Source organism: Aulostomus chinensis, chromosome 4 (assembly GCF_037954235.1).
Source record: "Aulostomus chinensis isolate RoL2024-O1b breed Wild chromosome 4, RoL_Achi_v1.0, whole genome shotgun sequence".
Classification (NCBI taxonomy): Eukaryota; Metazoa; Chordata; class Actinopteri; order Syngnathiformes; family Aulostomidae; genus Aulostomus; species Aulostomus chinensis.
Window position 1 is genome coordinate 21,629,711 of NC_141323.1, and position 10,237 is coordinate 21,639,947.

The following is a 10,237-nucleotide window of genomic DNA, read 5'->3' on the forward strand; positions in this document are numbered from 1 at the left end:
AATCCATTGGGGTCTCCCTGCTCAGGTTGGAGTCCTGCCAACAACGTTAAAGTGTTGATGTTCTGGAGGAGACAACATCTGATCTTTTTAGATCCACGAGTCAAAGGTTTTCTTTAAAGTGCTGCAGCAGCTGAGGATGAGGGAGAGACAGAATTTCAAACCATCTTCGTGAGGACATTTTTAAAAATGATGACATTTTGCCACAGTTATTATTGACTTGGAACACTGCAAAAATATCCCTTCTCCAAAAACCCTCCTGTTCAACTTTGTACCCAAGTTGTCTCCTCATCAGGCACCACAGTGTCCAGGATGTTCAGTCAAAAAGTCATTAATGATTTTAAAAATGTCCATCAAACACAAAATAAGGCTTCAAATAGGTAAAATCACCATCTGTAGACTGGACCAATATGCTGATGTGATCCTTTGATTAGTTTAGGATCAGTCAGAGATCAAAGACTGAAGCAGGAGACCAATGCTCAGAACCCAGAGATCAAAGACAGAATTCAGACATCAGAGACAGAATTCAGACATCAAACACATACCTGATGGAGGCTCCACCCCCCCCCCCCACAGTTTCCATGTAAGTCGTAAGTTTTATTTTTAAAGCGCCAAATCACAACAAATGTTATCCTCTTTTTATTCTTTTTATTAAAGATTGAAGCTCCATACAAGACAGTTTGTAGACAAGAACATCACAGCCTGGGAAGCTTTCACTTCTTTTGACAGACAGCTTTGATTTCAGGTTCTACCTCTGTAAAATTGAAAGTAAAGTAAATGAAGCACCTGTGAAGGTAAAACTGATGATGTCATGACTTGTTCAGTCCTCCAACGTTAAAGTCCAACAAGCTTTTGATTGGCTCTGATTCTCTGTGGCAAAATCCAACAAGAGGAAAAAGAAAATCTTGGGGTTGTGTCACTTTTTTTCATAGAAACTCTGCATAGGACAGTGATAGGATGCTTGTTTCCTTGGATGAAAAAGTCTGGTACTCTCATCTTCTTAAACATTTACTTGTTCAATCAGGACAAGAGAATCTGAGCTTGGATGTCATTTTGTAGTAAAAGGTGAATTAAACTTGTAAACATCAGCTGGTGTTCACTCTGATGATGTGTCGATGGTCTGTATTCTGCCTTCTGTAGCACGATGCTGCTGGGAAGAAGCCTGATTATGTCAGAGTTGTGTTCAGTGGCTCCTGCTGGGTCCATTTCTGACAAATAGGCTCCAAAGAGTTCAGGTGTTTAAAAGGTGAGGGTTTCCATAAGCAGACGAGGTGGCCGAGTGGTTAAGGCGATGGACTGCTAATCCATTGTGCTCTGCAAGCATGGGTTTTAATCCCATCTTTGTCCCAAGTGACTCTGGTTTCTACTTCTAGATTATTGAATTACTGTGAGGCTTTTTTTTTTTTTGGAACTTATTTTTTATTTAACATACATACAGCACAGATAGAACATGACAGAGATGCGCAGACAAATATTCCAGACAAGTGTTCAGATACTTATTCCAAGATACACATGAAAAAAAAAAAATAAATAAAAAAATTTTAAAAAATGTTGATGTTTATAATTCCAATACTGTTTTCACTGGTGCCCATCTTTCAGCAAACTGTCCTGTTTTCAGCTGTAACCTTGCTGTGATTTTTTCCATGATGTATACATTTTTTACTCTATTCCTCCATTGTGATATGTTTGGAGGTTCTGGCTTTAGCAAGCAGGCTGTTATTGTCTTTTTAGCGATCAGAATCAAAATCCTCCACAAAGCAATCAGGTTTCTGTCTGTCAGATTCTCAGGTGGTATGCCAAGGATAAACATTGCTGCGTCCAAAGCAAAATTAATGTCCAAAATTTGCCCAATCTCCTTCCGACCATTCTCCCAGAAGTTCAACAGCTGTGGGCAATCCCAGAATATGTGCGTAAAATCTCCTATTAACTGACATCCTCTCCAACACAGTTCAGATGTGTTGCTATATTTTGAAGTCTTAGATGGAGTGTTGAAATATCTCATCTTCACCTTCCAGTCAAACTCCCTCCACATTGGGCTGCTTGTTAATTTGTGTCCTGCTCTGAATGTTTCCTCCCAATTTTCATCTGGTATAATCGTATTTGTTTCTAATTCCCATTTTTCCTTAACATCCAAATTGTTGTCCTTACATTCATGTTGTAGTACTCTATAGATTTTTGATATTAACCCCTTTTTAGTCTCCCCCTCCAAATACGACAACAGCAATTCCTCCAGCTTAGATGGTGTTCTACAAATATTTTCCCACTCTCTGTGCTTCTGAAGGTAGTGTCTTAATTGTAGAAATTTGTAGAAGTCATGGTTCGGTAAGTTAAACTCTTTTTTAAGTTGCTCAAACGACTTCATATACTGTCCATTGAAAACTTGTGCAATATAAATTAACCCCTTACTTCTCCATTTGTTGTACCCTGCATCCATAACAGATGGTAAAAAGTCTGGATTTCCTGCTTTTTTGGTGATTCTACTTATTGACTTAGATATTTTCCGTTTTTTTCGCACTATTGACCATACTTTTATTGTTACCCTAATCCAGTCATTACGCAGCCCCTCTTTTTTCTGCATCTTCTCTTTCAAAAACGGGAGTACCTCCAAAGGTGTTTTCTGACAGGAATTTTGTTCCATTCCCACCCACATTGTGTCTGTCTCCTTCGTGATCCACGTAATAATCGCTCTAAGTTGTGCTGCCCAATAATAATTTTTTAGACCAGGTAAATTTAACCCTCCCTTCTCTTTTGGGCAAAGAAGGATTTTGTATTTGATTCTAGCTTTTTTATTTTGCTAAACAAATTTAGATATGATTTTGTCTAACATCTTAAAAGTTGAACTAGAGACCATAATTGGCAGTGACTCGAACAGAAACAACAATCTGGGTACAATGTTCATTCTCACTGTTTCGATTCTTCCCACCATCGACAGGGGCAATATCTCCCATCTGGCCAAATCCTTCTTTATTTCTGTAATCAGTTTTCCATAATTTTCTTTTAATAGCTGTGATATAATGGGAGTAATAATGATGCCAAGATATCTAAACCCTGTGGTGGTCCATTTGAAATTGAACTTTCCCTCTAATTCAGTTGGATATTTGCCTGAAAGCATCATTGCTACTGACTTAGATTCATTAGTTAAATAACCTGATAATTCTCCATATTCATTCAGATTGTTCAATAAAGCTGGTATAGTTAAGGAGGGTTCACTTAGATATGTTCATATATCGTCAGCAAATAAAGATATTTTATGCTCCACTCCCCCTTCATCTCTTATTCCCTTAATATCCTTATTTTGTCTTATTGATTCGGCTAATGGTTCAGTACTTAATGCCAACAGCAATGGACTCAGACAATCCCCTTGTCTGACCCCTCTTTTGAGGGGAAAGAAATCTGAACAGCATCCGTTAACTCGAATCCGTGATTTGGGGTTTTTATAAACCAATTTTACCCAATCTATAAATGTTGAATGAAACCCAAAAACTTCTAATGTCCGATATAGGAAGCTCCATTTTACCCGGTCAAATGCCTTTTGTGCATCTAAACTGAGCATCAAAGCGGGCTGTCTGTTGTTTTTAGTACATGATATAAGATTTAATGTTCTCCTAATATTGTTAGCTCCTTGTCTACCAGGGATGAACCCTGTCTGATCTGGTTTGATTAATTTTGTTATATATATATCTGTATCCTATGTGCTAAAATATGAGTCAATATCTTCAGATCACTACATAACAAGCTGACAGGCCTGTATCCTTCACATGTGGTTGGGTCCTTTCCTTCTTTATGTATGACTGAGATAATGGCTTCTGACCAAGATGTTGCTGGGTCACCTGATGTCAGGGCATAATTAAATCCTTTGAAAAGGGCTGGTGTAATCTCCTTCGCAAAACACTTATCAAATTCTCCCGAGAGCCCATCCGTGCCAGGGGATTTATTATTTTTAAGTACCTTAATTGTATTAGCTATTTCCTGTACTGAGATTGGCCGAACCATTTCAGATGCCTCCTCTGTTAATAATGACGGTAAGTGCAATCTTTTGAGGAATGCCAGTGTTTTATTTTCTAGTGATTGCGAGTCAGGGTCATCATATAGATTTTTATAATATTCTGCAAAGGCTTCTGCTATCTCCGTTGGCTTTATCATATATTTTTTAGAGTTAGGATGTCTTATTTTATTTATCGTCCTATTTGCCTGGGCTTTTCCAAGTTGAAATGCTAATAATCTGCTGGCTCTATTCCCCATCTCATAATATCTCTGATTCGTAAACCTTAAAGCCCCCTCTGCTTTGTAAGTTAATAGTTCATCGAGCCGTTGTTTGATTTTTTTCAGTTCGATAAGTGTTGAGTTACTTGATGTTCTTTTGTGTTCCAATTCCAACTCTCTAATTTTATTCTCCAACATATTTTGTTGCTTTAATCGGGCCTTTCTCATTCTGGAAGATATCTCTATTATTTTCCCTCTAATAACTGCCTTCCCCCCGTCCCATAAAATTGAAGGTGAAACTTCCCCATTGTCATTAGTTTGAAAGTATTCCTTTAAATTTTGTTTTAGTTCCTTTACCACACTCTCATCTGATAACAGAGATACATGAAGTCTCCAGTATTTGAAAAAAGATTCATTACCCATATCTACCGTTAGCGTAATAGGAGCATGATCACTTATAGTTATGGAGTCTGTGCCACAGTCCAGCACTTTATGCATATGTTGTTGTGAAACGCAGAAAAAATCTATCCTTGAATAACTCCCGTGTGGGTTTGAGTAAAAAGTCAAATCCTTCCCTCTAGGGTTATTTCTTCTCCATGGATCAGTAAGACCTCGCTCTCTTATGACATTATTTAGTACCTTAGATTTTTTTGCACTTGGTCCCTGTTCTGGAGGCAATCTATCCAGCTTACCATTCTGCACTGTGTTAAAATCACCCCCAATCACTATCATCCCTTTCCCATTGTTGGCAATTACGTTGGCTATATTTTTAAAGAATGCCGCATTTTCCTCATTTGGGGCATAAACATTTAGTATGGATATTGTCATATCGCTTATGGAACCAACCATCATTATATATCTTCCCAGATGATCTTTTATCACTTTCTCTGTATGAAATTGCAGGGATTTATTTATTAATATGGCTACTCCCCTTCTTTTTCCAAAAGAAGCATGAAATACTTGGTTTACCCATTCCCTTTTCACTTTGTTACATTCGTTGTCATCCAGATGTGTTTCTTGTATCAAAGCTATTGAACATTGCATTTTTTTCAATTGACTCAGTATTTTCTTTCTCTTTATGGGGTGATTCAACCCATGGACATTATATGACACAAGGTTTAGCCTACTCATATTTGTTTAAGTGGAAACCCAGTAACTTTACATCTCTTATTAACTAATATAACTGTGCAAAAAGTAGCACAGCGAAAAAGACAAGTCTGCATCTCCTCAAGAACGAATACACAATAACAAGAAAAACAAGAAAAACAAGACTCCCAACTGTCCCCTGACCAGAGAGTTGTGACGAAGGCCCTCTGGTGGTTCGCACTATGTGCACTTGCAACTTCTCGGATGTTGTGTAAAGTTGCCATTTGCTCCACAAAAGCAGTGATTTTGCTCCAAAATAGAACCAAAACAATATTTTGTCTGTTGTTTTTTTTTTTTTTTTTATAAGTAGTAAATTACCTCTTAACCAGCTCCATTTGTCTTCGTGTATGTCCTTTTTAACAGACACTTTTATTGATCATGTATATTTCAGGGCATCCTCTTCGTATGAAATACTTCACTTGATAAGGGCCCGTAGATCCGTCTCTGTGATGTTTGGCTGCTGTCTTCTCCCCCTCTGTCCCGTCATTATGGTCCAGCTGCCTTGCGCCATCACTCTCTGTAGTCTCTCGGTCTCGTCCTCCTCCTCCACCTGAATCCCCATATTCCTCAGCATGGGTGCAGCATCCATTAATGTGGCAAACGTCTTTGTCCCGTCTTCCAGAAAGACTTTCAGCTGTGCAGGATATGGAGATTGTGCCTTCACGTTCTTCTCCTTCAGTTTCTTTATAACTTCCCTTACTTGTTTCCTCTTTTTTTGTACTTCATTTGTGTAATCCTGGTTAAAGTAGACGTTACGTCCCTCATACGTGAGCTTTTTCTTCCATGCTTCTTGAATCAGCCGTTCTTTCACCCTGTAGTTGAGGAAGCGAACAATTATTGCTCGCGGGGGGGCCGTGTTTTCTCTCGGCTTCGTAGTCAGTGATCGGTGCGCTCTCTCGAAATGAACTGCCATTTTATCAGGGAAGTTCATTGAGGACTGAATAAAATGAGTCACAAATCCTATGGTGTCGTTTTTCTCAGCACCCTCTGGGATTCCGTGTATTCTGATGTTGTTTCTTCTTGATCTTGATTCCAAGTCCTCGCATTTCGCGGACAGCCTTGCCTCGTGTTGAAGTAGAAAAGTGACCATTCTTTCCAGCCTCGCCGTCCGGCCTTCCGTGTCGTTAATCCTCTCTTCCATCTCATCTGACCGCTGCTCCAACTTAGCCATTTTCTCCCCCATTTCAGCTATTTTAGCTTCTAGTCTTGCAAAGGCTCCTTTGTTTTCCGTCACCGCGTCTGCATGTTCTTGGCGTAGTTTACGGAGCTCCGCTAATATCATCGATACCTCGTCTCCGGACATCGCCATCCCCGGTGCGGCGCTCCGCGCTCCGCCGGCGCCTGTATCATTCGCATTTTCTTTCTTAGCTGACTTCCCTTTTTTGTCCATTTTATTTCTCTTATCTTTAGTCTCTGATTATCCGCGTCCTCGACCCCTTTCTGCTGCTAATATCACGTTAAAGAGCTATTTTTACATAAGTTTTCTCTCAGAGAAATTCTCCCTCGTGTCTTCTACATCATGGCGTCACCGGAAGTCCCTTCACATGATTTTTATTCAGAAACAATAGAATTGTCAAAAACCACAACAGTTTTCAGCTTGCTGGTAAACAACACACACACACACACACACACACACACACACACACACACACACACACACACACACACAAATAGTTTGTGTTTGTGAGAAGATAAAAAAAAATCTCCTGTGCTGTGTAGAAGATTAATTGTTGAATATCAATCCTCTACTCATGTGCATGGGAGTGTAGTTGTTGTGGCCGAGTGGTTAAGGCGATGGACTAGAAATCCATTGGGGTCTCCCCGCGCAGGTTCGAGTCCTGCCAACAACGTTAAACTGCTGTTCCAGAGGAGACAACATCTGCTCCTACTTTAGGTCCATGTGTCAAAGGTTTTCTTTCAAGGGCTGTAGCAGCTGATGATGAGGGAGAGAGAGAGGATTGGTAGCATGTTGTCTTGTCTCAACCATTCTGGTGTTGACCAAAATCTTTGTTGATACTCCAGTGGTGGTGAAGGTGATGGAAATGTTCCAAGTGGGACGGTTCCATGTTCAACCAGTTTCATCTGGAACTGAGGTGGAGCTTAGGGTTACGTAGGAATTGGTTTGGTTTAGTCCCTGGGAATGTCAGTTGGTGTGTGTGTGTGTGTGTGTGTGTTTACATGCAGACTTTCCCTTGTGACAGCTGATTTGGTTTGGAATCCATCTTAGTCAGGACATTTTGAGAAATTCTATCATGTCGTTGTAGTTATTTTGATTTACAACACTGGAAAAAAAATCCCCTCCCCTTCAAAAACCCTTCTCTTCAACTTTGTACCCAAGTTCTACAATTCTACAATTCTACAATTTCATTTAGCAGACGCTTTTGTCCAAAGCGACGTACAACACAAGCAAGAATTTAGACTTAATTAAGGAAAAGTCCATAGGAAGCGCAAAAGTGCTTCAGTTGTGATTTGGTCACAGCTACCGCCATCTAGTGGCAGAAGAAGTGTCGCCCCCCCCTCCCTTTTTTTTTTTCTTTTTTTTTGACAGACATACAACATCACACAACACAGTTAGTGCTACATAATCACTAAGTGCTGGGTCTTGGACCCTCTGACTTATTCTACCCCACAGCACAAAGAGGAGAAGAGTCAGGTCAAGTGCCTCGGTGCTCTCTGAACAATTGAGTCTTCAATTGTCTCTTAAAAGTAGAAAGGGACTCAGCAGAACGCACAGAGTTGGGTAGTTTGTTCCACCATTTGGGAACAACAGAAGAGAAGAGTCTGGCTAGAGATTTGGAGCAGCGCTGGGCTGGAAGCACCAGGCGTGCTGCTGCATTCTGGATCATCTGCAGAGGCTTGAATGAGCATGCAGGGAGGCCTGCCAGAAGAGAGTTGCAAGTTGTCTCCTCATCAGGCACCACAGGATCCAGTAGGTTCAGTTAAAACAAGTCATTAGAGATTTAAAAAAATGTCCATCAAACACAAAATAAGGCTTCAAATAGGTTTCCAATTTTATTTCATGTTGACACATTTTGTCCATTTAACATCAGGACTGCTCCCAGATCGTCTCCATGACCTCATCCCAGCACCAAAGACTTTGCTGTGACACAACAGCAGACAGCAACAAGGACTGCTGCAGTGCACTTGGTAATTGGATGCACTGAAGTCATCCATTCATGTCAGTGATGTCACTTGGCAGGACTGTCATTGCCGTCTCATTCTAGAAAAGAATCCAGACTCCACACGTGGCTCCCATGATAACTGATGGACCTCTGGTTGGAGGCTGGACGATGATGTTTGGTCTGGGGGGGTTAAGATGGTGGGGGCTGTTTCAGTTCTAGTGCTGAAGGCTTTCGCCATGACAGTCAGACTCTCAGCTGTCCCTCATGTTCCCTCAAATGTGCAGTGTGGACCTCACACTCTGAAATTAGCCTGAAAACTCTTCATGAAAAGCAGGAGACTCAGAGTCTCTGTGGCTCAATCGGTCAGCGCGCTTAGTTAGTCTTGGTTTTCAGAAATCACACAGCATACAAATAATAGCAGGTTGAAACACATTTATTTAAAAGAATTTAACATGGTCACACACACACACACACACACACACACACACACACACAGAGCCTCTCTTTGGTATAAAATGGTCTGTCACGTTCTCTCACGTTGCACAACAACAAAACAAACAAAGACGGCCATGTCCAGTGTGGTCCTGGATATGACGACTGGACTGCAGGGTCCCAGTATCACTGTGACAATTCTTTTACCAGCTATGACCTTGGACAAGAACTTCTCAGGAGGAAACTTATCATGGTGGCACAGTGAAGAAAACTAGACCTGAGCTGCCTGCTGAAATCTTGCAGGTGAAGGACAGAGCTCCACCTCTTTGACAGACAACACCACTGTTGGCTCATGTTGTCAGTTTTTGACACACACGCATCTAAACACACACACACACACACGCATCTAAACACACACACACACACACACACACATGTTCTTGCACACAGAGACTTTTCCTCTGTTTTTGTTTTTTACTGGTTTTGAACCAGTAGTTGTTTTCTGTTGGTTTCATTTGCTTGACTGGTTGTTGTTTGTTTGACCTTGCAAATCCATATTTTGGGTTCTGGCTTTTTCTGCTTTTCATTTTGTGTTTGTATCATGTGAAAGTGGCATAATTAAGACAAAAGACACTGTTAGAACAGAAAGATCCAGAAAACCCACCAACCAGAGGTTTGTCTGGTACAGATGTGGAATTATTGGCTCACACAATGTTGAGGCAACTGGGAAGAAGACAAACAAAAAAGGCTTGTGTGATTCAGACATTCATCAAAAATGGTCCTATAGAACTGTTCAATGTGTCATGACTTCAGAAGCTCAAATCCTCTCTAAGTTCTAGTGAGAGTGGAAGAGATTATAAAATGAGAGAAGCAGGGCCCTCCCTCAGAGCTGAAATAGCTCAGTTGGGAGAGCGTTAGACTGAAGATCTAAAGGTCCCTGGTCCGATCCCAGGTTTCAGCAGAGGAACAGCATTGACTTTACTTTCCAGTGGAGGAACTGCAGACATGAAGGAAACTACCATCTTGTCCTGTGCATTCTTATGACATTCAAGACATTTTTGGAGCCTCTTGTTGGATTTTGCCACAGAGAATCAGTGCCAATCAAAAGCATGGTGGACTTTAACATGGAGTATTGAACAAGTCAAGAAAGCATCAGTTTGACCTTCACAGGTGTTTCTTTTCCTGTCTAAATTCTGTAGAAAGAGCCTGAGTAGCTCAGACGGTAGAGCATCAGACTTTTAATCAGAGGGTCCAGGGTTCAAGTCCCTGTTCAGGTGCTGTGGATGTTCCAGTGTTTGACAACATGGTACTGGATGAAGTTTAGTGTTGAACAAACT

The 10,237-nt window shown here is 40.7% G+C and overlaps 2 non-coding genes across 2 annotated transcripts; both read left to right on the top strand.

The window, feature by feature from the left end:
- Positions 1-7,114: 7,114 nt before the first annotated feature.
- On the top strand, positions 7,115-7,196 carry trnas-aga (transfer RNA serine (anticodon AGA)). The gene has a single exon. It is a non-coding gene; the product is annotated as a tRNA-Ser (tRNA).
- Positions 7,197-9,788: 2,592 nt separating this feature from the next.
- trnaf-gaa (transfer RNA phenylalanine (anticodon GAA)) lies at positions 9,789-9,861 on the top strand. Its single transcript has one exon. It is a non-coding gene; the product is annotated as a tRNA-Phe (tRNA).
- Positions 9,862-10,237: the final 376 nt, after the last annotated feature.